The sequence below is a fragment of the Chlorocebus sabaeus genome, chromosome 29, assembly GCF_047675955.1.
Source record: "Chlorocebus sabaeus isolate Y175 chromosome 29, mChlSab1.0.hap1, whole genome shotgun sequence".
Lineage (NCBI taxonomy): Eukaryota > Metazoa > Chordata > Mammalia > Primates > Cercopithecidae > Chlorocebus > Chlorocebus sabaeus.
The window spans coordinates 1,979,831-1,994,443 of record NC_132932.1 but is presented as its reverse complement, the minus strand read 5'-3'; positions in this window follow the sequence as shown (position 1 = coordinate 1,994,443).

The window sequence follows — 14,613 nt, the reverse complement described above, 5'->3', positions numbered from 1 at the left end:
CCCTGGGAGTGCATCCTTTTCCCAGGGCTGTTCCTTGCTGAGAAAAAGAATTCAGCAATATTTCTCTTATTTGCTTTTGCAAGAAGAGAAATATGACTCTGTTCCACCCGGTCCTGCAGGCAGTCAGACTTTATGGTTATTTCCCTTGTTCCCTGAAAATCACTGTTATCCTCTTCCTTTTCTAGGTGCCCAGATTTCATATTATTCAAACACACATGCTCTACACACAATTTGTGCAGATAACACAATCATCACAGGATCCTGAGGCGACATACATCCTCAGCTTAGGAAGATGATGGGATTAAGAGATTAAAGTCAAGACAGGCATAGGAAATTATAAGAGTATTGATTGGGGAAGTGAAAAATGTCCATGAAATCTTCACAATTTATGTTCTTCTGCCATGGCTTCAGCTGGTCCCTCCATTCGGGTTCCCTGACTTCCCGCAACACTTGGCTCTACCCTCTTGGCTCTTAGCACCACCCTCTGTCATCCACCTTCTTTAATGTTTGCAGTTGAGTCGTTTTATCAGCCTGTTTCCTGCCAGTAGAAATGTTGGGTTCTGACAGCCTCCTTTATTTCATTTTGTACTTTTTCTATCCCTTTCAGTCCAAGCCAGTAGTGTTTCTGCTGAAACAATTTTCTCAAGATCTTTGTGCATCTACCATGGATTTCAATGATGTTCTGACCATCAAAACCAAAAACACACCCACAGATCTTTTCCAGACAACATATATTTTTGGCTCCTGCTCAGATGGCTGAGGAGCAATACTCTTAAGCTTTCTAGAGGTCCTACACTTTGATTGAATGGATCCAAAAGGCACATTCTTAATCTCTTTAAGGAGTCCTTTGTGCAGTTAAATATTCTCACTTTTTTATCTTTGAGGTTTTTTAACTTTTGAGTTCAGGAGTACATGTGTAGGTTTGTAATGAAGGTAAACTTGTGTCATGGGGGTTTGTTGTTCAGATTATCTCATCACCCAGGTATTAAGCCTGGGTGTACCCATTAGTTATTTTTCCTAATCCTCACCCTCCTATCACCCTCCACTCTCAATTAGGCCCCAGTGTCTGTTGTTCCCCTCGATGTGTCCATGTGTTCTCATTTTGCTCCCACATAAAAGTGAGAAAACGCAGTATTTGGTTTTCTCTTCTGTGTTAATTTGCTGAAGATAATGGCCTCCAGCTCCATCCATGTCCCTGCAAAGGACATGATCTCATTATTTTTTATGGCCACATAGTATGTCATGGTTTATATCTATCACATTTTCTTTATCCAAACTGCCATTCCTGACCATTTAGGTTGATTCCATGTCTTTGCTATTGTGAATAGTGCTGCAATGAACATATGCACACATGTGTCTTTATGATAGAACGATTATTATTTTTGGGGGTATATACCCAGTAATGGGATTGCTAAGTCAAATAGTAGTTCTGTTTTTAGGTCTTTGAGGAATTGCATGCTGTTTTTCCTAATGGTTGAACTAACTTACACTCCCACCAACAGGATATGAGTGTTCCTTTTTCTCCACAACCTCACCAGCACATTATTTTTTGACTTTTTAGTAATAGCCATTCTGACTGGTGTGAGATGGTAGCTCGTTGTGGTTTTTATTTGCATTTCTCTAATAATCAGAAATGTTGAGCTTTTTTTCATATGCTTGGTGGCCATATGTGTGTCTTCTTTTGAAAAGTGTCTGTTCGTGTCCTTTTCCCACTTTTTAATGGATATTTTTTCTTGTAAATTTGCTTAAGTTCCTTATAAATGCTGGATATTAGACCTTTGTTGGATACATAGTTTGCAAATATTTTCTCCCATTCTGTGAGTTGTCTTTTTAGCCTGCTGATAGTTTCTTTTGCTGTGCAGAAGCTCTTTAGTTTAATTAGATCCCATTTGTCAAATTTTGCTTTTGTTGCAATTGCTTTTGATGTCTTTTGCCATAAAATCTTTGCCTGTTCCTATGTACAGAGTGGTATTGCCTAGGTTGTCTTCCAGGGTTTTTTTAAAATATATTTTTGGGTCTTTAATCCATCTTGAGTTGATTTTTTTTGTATATGATGTAAGGAAGGAGTCCAGTTTCAATCTTCTGCATATGGCTAGTCAGTTATCCCAGTACCATTTATTGAATACAGAGTCTTTTCCCCATTGCTTGTTTTTGCCAGCCTTGTTGAAGATCAGATAGTTGTAGGTGTGTAGCCTTATTTCTGGGCTCTCTATTCTGTTTCATTGGTCTATGTGTCTGTTTCCGTACCAGTACCACACTGTTTTGGTTAGTGTAGCTCTGCAGTATAGTTTGAAGTTAGGTAGCATGATGCCGCCAGCTTTGTTCTATTTGCTGAGGATTGCCTTGGCTATTTTGGTTCCATATCAGTTTTAAAATAGTATTTTTTTATAGTTCTGTGAAGAGTATCATTGGTAGTTTGATACGAATAGCATTGAATCTATAAATTGCTTTGGGTAGTATGGCCATTTTAACAATATTGATTCTTCCTGTCCCTGAGCATGGGATATTTTTCCATTTGTTTGTGTCATCTCTCATTTCTTTGAGCAGTGTTTTGCACTTCTGCTTGTAGAGATCTTTCACCTCCATGGTTAGTTGTATTCCTAGGTATTTTATTCTTTTTGTGGCAATTGTGAATGGGATTAGGTTCCTGATTTGGCTCTTGGCTTGACTGTTATTGGTGTACAGGAATGGTAGTGATTTTTGTATGTTGATTTTGTATCCTGAGACTTTGCCGAAGTTGTTTATCAGTTGAAGGAGCTTTGGGGCCAAGTCTATGGGTTTTTCTAGATATAGAATCATGTCATCTGCAAAGAGGGATAATTTGACTTTCTCTCTGCCTATTTGGATGCCATTTATTACTTTCTCTTGCTTGATTGCTCTAGCTAGGATGTTCAATACTATGTTGAATAGGAGTAGTGAGGGAGGGCATCCTTGTCTTGTGCTGTTTTTCAAGGGGAATGCTTCCAGCTTTAGACCATTCAGCATGATGTGGGTTTGTCATAGATAGCTCTTATTATTTTGAGGTATGTTCGTTCAATACCTAGAATATTAAGAGTTTTTAACATGATGAAGTGTTGAATTTTATTGAAAGCCTTTTCTGCATCTGTTGAGATAGTCATGTGGTTTTTGTCTTTAGTTCTGGTTATGTAATGAATCACATTGATTGATTTGCATACACTGAACCAACCTTTCATCCAGGGGATAAACCTTGCTTGATTATGGTGGATAAGCATTTTGATGTGCTGCTGGATTTGGCTTGCCAGTATTTTGTTGAGGATTTTTGCATCAATATTTATCAAGGATATTGGCTTGAAGTTTTCTTTTTTTGTTGTGTCTCTGCCAGGTTTGGGTTACCAGGATGATGCTGGCCTCATAGAATGAGTCAGAGAGGAGTCCCTCCTCCTCAATTTTTTGGAATAGTTTCAGTAGGATTGATACCAGATCTTCTTCGTACATCTGGTAGAATTTGGTTTTGAATCCATCTGGTCCTGTGCTTTTTTCAGTTGGTAGGCAATTTATTACGGATTCAATTTCAGAGTTTGTTACTGGTCTGTTCTGAGATTTAATTTCTTTCTCACTCAGTCTTGGGAGGGTGACCAGGAATTCATTCATTTCTTCTATATTTTCTAGTTTATGTGCATAGTGTTGGTTCATAATATTCTCTGAAGGTTATTTATATTTCCTAGAAGAAATGGACAAATTCCTAGAAGCATATAATATGCCAAGACTAAATCAGGAGGAAATAGAAAATTGAAACAGAAAATATAAACAGACCAATAACAAGTAAGAGGATTTAATCAGCAATTTAAGAAACAAACAAAAGCCCAGGACCTGATGGCTTTGCTGGCAAATTCTACCAAATATTTGAAGAAGAATTAATGCCAATCCTTGTCAAAATCTTCCAAAAAAATTGAAGAGGAAGGATCACTTGCAAACTCATTTTATAGGAGCAGAAGTACCCTGACACTAAAGCCAGACAAGGACATTACAAGAAAAGAAAATTGCAGGCCAATAGTACTAATGAACAAAAATACTCAACAAAATACCAGTAAACTGAATTCAACAGCCCATTAAAAGGATCATAACACCATAATCAAATGGGATTTATTCCTGGAAAACAAGGATGGTTCAATGCATACCAATCAATAATGTGATATCCTACATTAATAGAAAGAAGGATAAAAATCATATGACCATCTCAACAGATGCAGAAAAAGTATTTCACAAAATTTAATATCCTGGCCGGGCGCGGTGGCTCAAGCCTGTAATCCCAGCACTTTTGGAGGCTGAGACGGGTGGATCATGAGGTCAGGAGATCGAGACCATCCTGGCTAACATGGTGAAACCCCATCTCTACTAAAAAATACAAAAAACTAGCCGGGCGAGGTGGCGGGTGCCTGTAGTCCCAGCTACTTGGGAGCCTGAGGCAGGAGAATGGCATAAACCCGGGAGGCAGAGCTTGCAGTGAGCTGAGATCTGGCCACTGCACTCCAGCCTGGGCAACAGAGCAAGACTCCACCTCAAAAAAACCAAAAAAATTTAACATCCTTTCATGATAAAAACTCTCTACAAATTAGGTATAAAAGGAATGTACCTTAACATAATAAAGATCATATATGACAAGACCACAGTCAACATAACAATAAAACTGCAAAATACAAGATCAACATAAAAAACCAACAGTTGTATTTCTATACACTAACAATAAACAATCTGAAAAATAAATAAAGAAAACAAATCAATTTACCATAGTATCAAAAAAGTACACTAAAAACTGCAAAACATTGATGGATTAAATTTTAAAAGACACAAACAAATAGAAAGACACCCCATGTTCATGGTTTGGGGGATTTAATAGTGTTAAAATGTCCATACTTCCCAAAGAATCCTAAATATTCAATGCAATTCCTATCAAAATCCCAATAGAAATTTACAGGAATAGAAAAGACAGTTCTAAACTGCATATAAAACCACAAAATAGCATGAAAAGCCAATCAATCTTGAGAAAGAAAACAAAGCTGGGGATATCACACTTCTTAATTTCAACATATACTGCCAAGCTACAGTAATCAAAACAGCATAGTACTGGAACAAAGACCAATATATACACCATGGAACAGAATAGAGAGCCCACAAATGAATCCATGTATATGCAGTCAACTGATCTTTTACAAGGGTGCCAGGAATACATAATGGGGAAAGGACAGTCTCTTCAATAAAGGGTTTCTGGGAAGACTGGATATCCACATGCAGACGGGTGAAATTGGACTCTTATCTCACATAATGTACAAAAATCTACTCAAAATGGATTAAAGATATAACATAAGACCTGAAACTGAAAAACTACTAGAAGAAAACATAGGGAAAAAGCTTCTTAACATTGGTCTGAACAATGATTTCATGGTTATGATACCAAAAGCACAGACACCAAATATAAAAATAAGTGAGACTACATCAAATTTAAAAGTTTCTGCACAGCATAGGAAAAAAAACATGGTAAAAAGGCAACCTATAGAATAGGACAAAATATTTGTAAACCCTGTCTCTGATAAAGTGTACAAAGTTTCTCTCCCACTTCAGTCTAGTGAGATAGAACATGTGCACAACAATTCAGGCAAACTAGATTTATTATTTACAGATAAGCAGCAAAAATAAGCAGAAGCCTAAGATTCGTTATTGGGGGAACCAGCCCCCAATATTTCAATGCAGGTTCTTTCTATTTTCCCTAAGTGTCAGCTGGTCTGAGAATTAAAGAGAAAGAGTACAAAGAGATAAATTTTACAGCTGGGCCTCTGGGGGTGTCATCACATATTGATAGGACCATCATGGTGACCCCGAGCCACAAAACCAGCAAGTTTTTATTAGGGATTTTAAAAGGGGAGGGGATGTACGAACAGGGAGTAGGTCACAAGGATCACATGCTTCAAAGGGCAGTAAAGATCACAAGGCAAAGGCAAAATTAGAATTACTGATGAGGGTCTATGTCCTGCTGTGCACGCATTGTCTTGATAAACATCTTAACAGGAAACAGCATTGGAGAGCAGACAACTGGTCTGACTAGAATTTACCAGGCTGGAATTTCCCAATCCTAGTAAGCCTGAGGGTACTGCAGGAGACCAAGGTATATATGAGTCCTTATCTCAACTGCATAAGACAGACACTCCCAGAGCGGCCATCTATAGACCTACCCCCAGGAATGCATTCCTTCCCCAGGGTTGTTCCTTGCTGGGAAAAGAATTCAGTGATATTTCTCCTACTTGCACATCTGTCTATAGGCTTTCTGCGAGAAGAAAAATATGGCTCTATTCTGCCCAACCCCACAGGCAGTCAGACCTTATGGTTATCTTCCCTTGTTCCCTGAAAATCGCTGTTATTCTGTTCTTTTTCAGGGTGCACTGATTTCATATTGTTCAAATGCACATGTTTTACAATCCATTTGTACAATAGTGGTCCTGAGGTGACATACATTTTCAGCTTATGGAGATAACATGATTAAGAGATTAAAGACAAGCATAAGAAATTATAAGATTATTGAAAGGGGAAGTGATAAATGTCCATGAAATCTTCACAATTTATACTCTTCTGCCTTGGCTCCAGCCAGTCTCTCCATTCGGGGTCCCTGATTTCCCACAACAATTCATGGCAGGAGCCTAGGGCAGATGGAGTCTCACCTACATGTACTTGACTCCATATTTTAATGGAGTTATTTGATTTTTACTTGTTAAGTTCCTTATAGATTTTGGATATTAGACCTTTGTCAGATGTATAGTTTGTGAATATTTTCTCCTATTCTGTAGGTTGTCTGTTTACTCCGTTGGTAGTTTCTTTTGCGTGCAGAAGTTCTTTAGTTTTATTAGATCCTGCTTGTCAATTTTTTTGTTGCAATTGCTTTTGAGGAGTTAGTCACAAATTCTTCCCCAAGGCTGAAGTCCAAAATGGTGTTTCCTAGGTTTTTGTCTATGAGTCTTATAGTTTGAGGTGTTACATTTAACTGTTTACTCCATCTTGAGTTAATTTTTGTACCTGATAGAAGATAGGGGTCCAATTTCATTCTTTTGCATATGGCCAGCCAGCTATCTCAGCAGTATTTATCGAATAATGAGTCCTTTCTCCATTGCTTTTTATTGTAAACTTTGTCAAAGATAAGATGACTGTAGGTGTGTGGCTTTATTTCCGGGTTTTCTATTCTGTTCCATTTTTCTATGTGTCTGTTTTTGTATCAGTACCTCATTGTTTTGATTACTGTAGCTTTATAGTATCCCTAATGAACATAGACTCAAAAATCCTCAGCAAAATATTAGCAAACTAAAACCAGCAGCTTATCAAAAAGGTAATTCACCATAATCAATTAAGCTTCATTACTGGGGTACAAGGTTGGTTCAACATGACATAAGCAGAATTAAAAACAAAAACCATATGATTACCTCAATAGGTGTTTAGAAAACTTTTGATAAAATTCAACATTCCTTTACATAAAAGCCCTCAAGAAACTAGGCATCAGAGAACATACCTCAAAATAATAAGTACCTTCTATGACAAACCCACAGCCAACATCATGCTGAACGGGCTAAATCTGAAATGATTCCCCTTGAGAATTGGAACAGGACAAGGATGCCCACTCTCATCATTCTTACTCAACATAGTACTGAATGTCTTTCCCAAAGCAATCAGGCAAGAGAAAGAAATAAAAGGCATCCAAATAGGAAAAGAAGTCAAACTATCTGTCTTCACTGACAATATAATTCTACCATAGAAAACCCCAAAGACATCACCAAAAGGCTCCTGGAACTGATAAATTACTTCAATAAAATTTAAGGATACAAAATTAATGTATAAAAATCTGTAGTATTTTATACAACAGTAACATTCTAGCTGACAGCCAAATCAAGAATGAATACATCTAATTTACAATAGCTGCAAAAATAAAAATAAAATACCTACAAATACATCTAACCAAGGAGGTGAAAGATCTCTACGAGGAGAACTGCAAAACACTGCTGAAAGAAATCACAGATGAAACAAACAAATAAAAAAAACATTTCATGTTCATGGATTGGAAGAATCAATATTAAAATAGCCATACTGCACAAAGCAATATACACATTCAATGCTACTCCTGTTAAGCTACAAACATCATTTTTCACAGAACTAGAAAAACTATTCTAAAATTCATATGGAACCAAAAAGGGCCCAAATAGACAAAGCAATCCTAAGCAAAAAGAACAAAGCCAGAGGCATCACAGTTTTCCTTATTATGTGATGTACCAGTGTCAAGACATCCAGTGGAGCAATGACTTACATGATTTATCTGTATTGTGAAAAAGAAAACTCAAGGAAAGGATGCTATTCTGTGGCATTTTAGAAACAAGACAAAGTCCTAAAGCTCACCATCTGAGCCTTGATGCCTAGAGACTCAGCTGTCCATTTCTGTGCTATCAGAGATTCCATGGTGAGAGCAGTAACAGAGACAACCCTACAAAAACATCCAGGGCTCAGCAAGAGTCAGTCCCCTGCTCCAGGAGCATAGGAGAGAACAACCCACAGGACAGGAAGAGGGGAGACATGAGGCACAATGGGTGGAACCATAGAGTCTAGAGAGGGAATTAATATATGTTTCAGAAAAAATCTTTCCACATTTGGTACCAAAGAAAGAGCTGTAGTTACAAGACCCCAGCCTCAAGAATATTTTCATCTCTAAATCTAGTGCCTAAGGCTGATAGGAAAGCTGATGGAGTTGTGTGTGTGTTGTTTCTGCCTGCTCAACATCCATTCTCCCGTTTCTGGTGACAACACCTTGATTGATTTTCCCTGGATGAACCAAGGCTCCCCTCCTCTTACCTATGTGTGGGTGTGGAGGTGGCCTGCCCCACCCTTGGACACCCTGATCAATTGACATAGTTCATCTTCCTGACCACAGTAACTGGTCAAGGATGAGCACATGACCCAGACCCACTTTCCAAAACTTTGTATGAAATTATTCTCAGAAATGATTTTGGGAAGGTGAGAGGCTGGGATGTAAAAAGTTGGGAGGTGATTCTAGGAAGCATAGGAAGAGAGACTGGAAGGGAAGTCAGCCAATAAAAGGGTCTTATCAAGCCAGCTGCCACTGTGGGCAAGTGGAGCTTAATCCTGCCACGGAAACTCAGGAACCAGTGTGAAACACCTGCCTCGAGTTATCCCACCTGAGGGCACAAGGAGCTAAGGTATTGATATCCCAAATCCTGCATGCCTTTACTTGAGGGCAGCTCCTGGAGATAGGAGCATTAATTCCCAACACTTAGGTCTGCCAAGCAGGCTGTGGCAGTAAAAGAAAACCCATAGGCAAAGAAACTCAGGTGCTGGCAGGAGAAAGCTGGGCAACGTGCACTAAAGTCATAAGCACAAGAAGGTGTAGGTGGACACAACAATGTAACATAATAAAATTTTCTCTTACGCTATTGGGAGTTGAATTCTCTATTACTTGCAATTAACAGAGATCTAATGAAACATACCAGTGAAGATAATATTGTGTAAAATAAACTAATCAAACAAAATATTTTTAAATTACCTTTTTTTTAGCTTGTTGCATTTCAAAAAGTAAACAACTCATCCAACTTTTCAGAGAAGCCCGTTCAGCTCTTTTCTCCCACATAACCTGGTGTGGCAAGGAGGAGGAACAAATTTAATACCTTTATCTGTATGATTACACTGGACTTTCAGCTGTTGTCTCCCCTTTTAGACTCTTCTTGCTCAGAATTGCTCTACTTAGTGCTGCTAGATTAATGTCCCTAAAGTGTCCCTCCAAATAACCTTCCATGCCCAAAATCCAGATTCCCCATGAGACTGCGTTTTTCCCAACTCCAAACTTTTGTTCCTGTTGTCTATTTCATGCAATATGTCCAGTCTCTATTTCTCCCTTTCAAAAATCTCTGCCATGGTGCTTTGGGGATAATCCCAGTTAAAACTCCTTCCTCTCTCCATTGGTTTGCTGGGCCAGCTGGTACCTGCTGGGGAGCTGAGTGTGCATATCTTTTCCCAGTTCTACCTTCAGTGATGTTATGTTAGCAGCATGAAAATGGCCATGCTGAAAATATACAATAGCTGCAAAAATAAAAAGAAAATACCTACAAATACATCTAACCAAGGAGGTGAAAGATCTCTATGAGGAGAACTGCAAAACATTGCTGAAAGAAATCATAGATGAAACAAACAAATTAAAAAAAAATTTCATGTTCATGGATTTATACCAGGGAAATCAGCAGATATTATAAATCAGGACTTTAACCCCATGGAGAGCTGACTTACCAGCACATCACTACCTCTCCCTCTGCATTACACCTTTACTGCATCCCAGTTACGTTAGCTAACACTGTGTGCCTTGCATTGCACTTCTCCCTATACTTGTCTTATCTTCCCTTTGGCCTGCAAGCCCCCTGAGGACAAATACATCAGTCAACTGTTTCTTTGTTTGTTGTTTCTTTTTAATTCCTCTCATTACTTAGCACAGATCATGTATACCATGTGTGTTTAATATCAATAGAATATTTTGGAGCAAGAGGTTGTTTTACTTGGTTTTATGCTTTCACTGTTGTTGTAGAACAGCTGGGTTAGAAGACATGATTAAACACAAATACAACTGGTAAAATATCCCAGCCGAAGAAATGCTTTAAAAAGATCTCCAATCACTGCAGGAGTTCAGAGAGGCAACAACTCCTCCAGCTTTTGTACATCAAATAATTGGTTTAGTTCACTCCTTCCACATCACTTGGAGCAGTGGGGCGGGTGGGGAAAGCTTAATGACCAGGAAAATCTTTCATAAACTCATCATCAATGTTCTTTATAACCTAGTGTCACTTCAATAGTCCATGGTTTTCAAATAAATGTTCTACCTGCCCACAGACTGAACTTTTGGCCAAATAAATCCATAAATTTAAACATATTGACAATCAAAATGGTAAAAAGAACTTTTATTTTTAACTAGTAAAAATGGTTTTAGAAGTTATCAGGAAGAATAAATGAGATATATAGTCAATAAAAATTTAAATACTTGCTATATCAGATATTAGAATGTGTTCTAAAGCTATGTTAATTAAAATAATGAGATACGAATACAGGGATAGGTAGGTAGAGCAATAGAAGCATTAAGTCTAAAATTATAAGAGACTCAAGTTATAAGTTATAAGAATTTGACATATGTTAAAGTTAGCATTTCAAGTCAGAACAGTATGTCAATAAATTGTTGGAAGACACCTGGATAACCATCTGGAAAACAATTAAATTAGATCCTTACCTCAACAAATAAATTCCAAAGGAAAACGACTTATAACACTTTTAATTAAAAAGCACGGGAAGAATATATAGATGACCATTTATATAACTTTGAAAAAGTAGAAGAATGTTATAAAAATCACAACAAAGGCAGAAACTATAAAAGATAAAATTGACAGACTTGACTAAATGCATCTTTAAACATGTGAATAATAAAATACCATAAAAAAATTAAAAGGCAAATGAAGTAGAAATTGTCTAAAATACATATCAAAGCAAAAACTGCATACTGGTATATAAACTGCACACTGGTATATAAAAATACTTCCAAATCAGCAAATACAAATTGCATACAAATAGAAAATGATAGAAGACGCTAACAGGCATTTCACAAAAGAAGACTATAAACGACTGATAAACCTTTAAAAATGTCTATTACTACATAATTAAAGTAATTGTGAAACCAATAAGGTGCGATTTTCTGCCTAATTCTAGGGATTTATGCTTAGGAAAGAATTTGTAATAAAGATCCACACATAGGATATTTATCAGAATGCAGTATATAACGCCACAAATCATAAATAAGTCAGGCACGGTGGATTGTGCCTGTTATCCCAGCACTTTGGGAGGCCAAGGTGGGAGGATCACATGTGGACAGGAGTTCAATGACCTGTCATTATGACCCGCCTGGGCAACATAAAGAGATGCTGTCTCGAAAACTTTTAAAAAATAAACGACTTAGGCCAGGCGCAGTGGCTCACCTGTAATCCCAACACTCTGGGACACCTAAGTGGCTGGATCACCTGAGGTCAAGAGTTCGAGACCAGACTGGCCAACATGGCAAAAACGCTGTCTGTACTAAAAAATACAAAATTAGCTGGGCAAGGCAGAGGTTGCAGTGAGCTGAGATCATGCCACTGCACTCCAGCCTGGGTGACAGAGCAAGACTCCATATCAAAAAATAAAAATAGAAAAATAAAAATTAAAACTAAACAGTTTAAATGTCCAACAATAGTGACTTGGTAAAATAAAATTTAGCACATCCACATAATGTAATGCTATTGTCAAATGAAGTTATTTACGGATATTTGTTGACATGAAGAAATGTTTGTGAATCATAATATATTAGTCAGTTGGAAGACAGTTGCTGACATAAACTGATGTTTGGCTAAATTATAAGTACAGATGCATACATATAGAACTATGGGTATATATCAGGGTTAGTATACATATATACATGCTTCCTTGCTCTGCCAGCTGAAAAGCAATAACACTCCAGTAGAAACAAGCATGCCTAGGTCCCAGAACTTCCTTCGTAATGCCATTTTCCAATAAAATAAATTAGAGCTCTTTGGAGAAACGTCTGATTCTAAGGCTGGGACAGGGAATATACAACATAGGTCTGGAGAAAGTTACAGTGCCAGAAAGTAAGCAAGTGCTCAAAAACAAAGAAAAAAAAAAACTCACAGTGATGGGAGTGTGTAAAAAAGATGTAAGAGCCAATTGGAAACATTCCCTTTGGCTAAAGCCAGAACAATTGGAGCAATAAAATAAAGTAGCATTGAGTAATAATCCAAGGTGTAAAACAAATATTGTGTGTCAATACTGATATAAATAAATGATTGAATAAATAAATGGGGAGAATAGACAAATCTCCCATGCAGAAGAATTCCAAATAATTTATGTGAAGCATAAAGTGATAGAATGTAACTCCCTCCTCAAGTGTGGGCCATACACAGTGATGTCCTTCCAAAGAGCACAGTATGGAAAGGGGTAAGAAAGAGCAACTTTACAGTGCTAAAATTTGGCAAACATGGCCTCAGTCAAGTGATCAAGGTTGACATCAACAGCAGTAAGTCATGTTGAGAGTATGAACCTTGATATGGTGTGAAAAGAAATGGCATGCTACCTACGGCATCTTCATCCCAAAGATGTATAACCTCAGTGTAATCATGAGGACATCATCGGACAAATCCTAATTGAGGGAAATTCTACAAAATACCTGAAAAGGGTCTCTTTAAACAGTTAAGGTCATCAAAAACAAGGACTCTGAGAAGTTGTCACAACCAAGAGAAGTCTAAGGAGACATGATTAAATGTAATGTGGTATTCTGGCTGGAATTCTGGAACAAAAAAAAATTGGGTAAAATTGAAGTAAATCTAATAAAGTATGAATTTTAGTTAATAACCATGTATCAATATTGGTTCATTAACTACGGAATACGTGTTGCTAGTTAGTAAGAAGGCACACTGGATAGGGGTTTATGGGAACTCTGTGTACTCTCTTCACAACTTCCATAAATCCAAACTATTCCAAAATTAAATTTTTTCTTTTAAAACTAAGTTTCATATTATCGGGGGAAACCAGCCCCCAATATTTCATGTAGGTTCTTTTCTATTTCCCTAAGTGTCAGCTGGTCTGAGAAATAAAGGGAAAGAGTACAAATGAGATAACTTTTAAAGCTGGGTGTCTGGGGAGACATCACATGTCAGCAGGTTCCATGATGCCCCCCGAGCAGTAAAACCAGCAAGTTTTTATCAGCAATTTTCAAAAGGGAGGGGGTACACGAATAGGGTGCGGGTCACAGAGATCACATGCTTCAAGGGTGACAAAAGATCACAAGGCAGAAGGTCAGGGTGAAACTAGAATCACTAATGAACTTCCATGTTCCGCTGTGCACGCATTGTCAGGGTTCAAGAGCAGAGAACCAGTCTGACTAGAATTTGCCAGGCTGGAATTTCCTAATCCTAGCAAGCCTGGGGGTGCTGTAGGAGACTAGGGTGTCTTCCATCCCTATCTACATCTGCATAAAGCCAGACACTCCCAGGGCAGTCATTTTAGAGGCCCTGCCCTGGGAATGCATTCTTTTCCCAGGGCTGTTAATTATTAATATTCCTTACTGCGGAAAGAATTCAGTGATATTTCTCTTACCTGTTTTCGGTGATAAGAGAAATATGGCTGTGTCCTGCCTGGCCCATAGGCAACCATACTTTAAGATTATCTCCCTTGTTCCCTGAAAATTACTGTTATCCTGTTCTTAAGGTGCCCGGATTTCATATTGCTCAAGCACACATGCTCTACAAACAATTTGTGCAGTTAATGCAATCATCACAGGGTCTGAGGTGACATACATTCTCCACTTATGAAGATGTCAGGATTAAGAGATTAAAGAAATCACAAGAGTATTGATTGGGGAAGTGATAAATGTCCATGAAATCTTCACAATTTATGTTCAGAGATAGCAGTAAAGACAGGCATAAGAAATTATAAAAGTATTAATTTGGGGAACTAGTAAGTGTCCATGAAATCTTCACAATTTATGTTCTTATGCCACGGCTTCAGCCGATCCCTCCATTCAGGATCCCT